Here is a 2,500-nt window from a genome sequence, read left to right as displayed (position 1 = left end):
GCAGCTGCAGATGTCAACTTGTCAACATTACGATCAATTATTACATTAACCCTTATTGATGCTATACGATTAGGTAAAATACCCAAAAATCCACCAGTCGAATGTAAAATCCTCAACATCACGATCAATTATTATAATATTAACCCTTATTGATGCTATACGTTTAGGTGAAATACCCACAAAATCCACCTGTCAGATGTCATATCGTCTACATTACGATCAATTATTATAATATAAACCCTTATTGATGCGATACGTTAAGGTAAAATACCCACAAAACCCACCAGTCAGATGTCAAATCGGTAACATCGCGATCAATTATTATATATTAACCCTTATTGATGCGATACGTTAAGGTAAAATACCCACAAAATCCACCAGTCAGATGTCATATCGTCTACATTACGATCAATTATTATATATTAAGCCTTATTGATGCTATACGTGTAGGTAAAATACCTTTTTCAAAAAGCTATAATGACCACAATTTTGATCGTCAGTTCTTGGTTTTTAGTTTTCATTATTTACTACAGAGACACTGATGAAAGTGATATTTTTTTTCTTTAGTTTATACAAATAATTCTCTATAAGAGAGTAATTTTGTGGCGAGCGTTTCACAAACGGCCATTCGGCGTAGCCTTACATTTTTCCCTTTGATCTGGAACGATCGTGTACTTAAGTCATTATCTCGCCTGGTTTGGCACTCTCTTGACATAACTATCGATGCTATGCATTTGGGTAAAACACTCACGACATCGGCCAGGCGGGTTTAACTTATAAACACACGAAACTATGTGTAACCTTGAATGTTTATATTATAGATAGTATGCGCTTGGTTAAGAAGCTCACAACATTGCCATCCGGAAGTATAACGGACGAACACACAAAACTATGTGTAACCATGAACTTTTATAGTCTGGTTAATACCGTTCAGTGAGAATAACTCACAAACGCGGATGGCAAAATATAACAACAAAGGCTTGAGTAACGTCATCTTCGAACTATCTATAGATAGAATGCGCTTGGCTAAGAAGCTCACAACATGATGATGATGATCCATCCGGAAGTATAACGGACCAACACACAAAACTATGTGTAACCATGAACTTTTTTACGAAACCCGAGGAAATATGACTGAGGCAACAGTGGAGAGTGAAACTGAGACTCAGGGAAGTGTACACCAGTGGGGAGTGAGCCTGAGACTATGGTTTTTGGTGGGTTTCGGCGCGTAACCTGACACAAGAACCCACTGGGACTTATAGTTTGACGTCATTTCCTCGGTATTTGCACCGTCTAGTGAGTTGTCGTTAGTAGCTCATGGAATCAAGTTATTTCATTGCTTGAACTATTGAATACAACTCACGATTTGTTTTCTTTTTTGGCCAACGACTGGCATATTGACGTCATTTTTTGGTCAGTATCAGGCTATAACTTTACGATTGCTACCGTGACGGTCAGTGTCAGGCCATTAACTTACGATGGCGCCGTAAACGTCAGTGTCGAAGGATATACTTTACGATGGCGACCGAACGGTCAGTGTCAGGCTTAACTTACGATGGCAACCGTAACGCAGGTCAGGCTAAACTTTACGACTGGAGACCGACGCGTCAGTGTCAGGCATAATCCTTACGTGGGCGAACCCTAACGGTCAGTGTCAGGCTATAACTTTGACGATGGCTACCGTAACGGTCCAGTGTCAGGCTATACTTTCGATGGGCTTACCGTAACTGTCCGCTGTCAGGCAAAAACTTGAGACGATGGCTACCGAACGGTCAGTGTACAGGCTTAACTTACGATGGCTTTCCGTACGGTCAGTGTCAGGCCATGAGTTTACGAAGGACACGTTCGGCGGGTTTCGTAAAAAAAGAAATACCGTTATCGAATGGATTATGGCTGTGATAAAGAAGGAGCCCAGATTATGTCTCTGTTGATAGAGCGCTCACTTCACACATGCAAAGGAACCAGGCTAAGGGCAAACCCACACCACTGCGACGACCCGGCACTGCCGACGGGTTTGGACGAATTCAATCCCTCGTGGGGGCGGGGACATTACCTCCTCTAAGCTTGGTGAGAAGTTGCCAGGCTTTGATACCAGTTAGAGGAGACACTGGGTGACGGCGAATCGGCTTCGGTCTAGGAGCTGCCTCACGGCCAGTGCGCTTCATCGGTGGGGTCTTTCTGACTGTCCAACATGTACCCGCTGTGGGAAAGAACCTGAGACGGCAGAGCATCTAGTCGAACGGTGTGTTGTGACGATGCTAATGCTACCGGGCGGGTTCGCGACGTGCACGAGTGCGGACCGGACTTTGCTGATTGGGTCGACCGTCATAACATAGTAGTGTGAGAACCATAAGAGGCTGCTGCCGTCGGGCACGGACAAAATGCTAAGAATAAAGAAAAGAGCAGCGAGACCTACCCATACCAAGCACCTGACGTCCTCTGCCATTTGTTTTTTTATTTTCTTTTTTTCGATTTGGCATGGGTAGGTCTAGCGGCGGCT

At 43.8% G+C, this 2,500-nt stretch overlaps 1 protein-coding gene across 1 annotated transcript in view; it reads right to left on the bottom strand.

Moving 5' to 3' along the window:
• The window catches only part of LOC144959606 (uncharacterized), a 116,182-nt gene that overhangs the window by 30,331 nt on the left and 83,351 nt on the right, over positions 1 to 2,500 (bottom strand). The gene's annotated exons all lie outside the window — the stretch shown is intronic.

Source organism: Berghia stephanieae, chromosome 14 (assembly GCF_034508935.2).
Source record: "Berghia stephanieae isolate SIO BIC M18660-M18661 chromosome 14, UCSD_Bste_1.3, whole genome shotgun sequence".
Classification (NCBI taxonomy): domain Eukaryota; kingdom Metazoa; phylum Mollusca; class Gastropoda; order Nudibranchia; family Aeolidiidae; genus Berghia; species Berghia stephanieae.
This window is presented reverse-complemented; position numbering and strand designations above follow the sequence as displayed.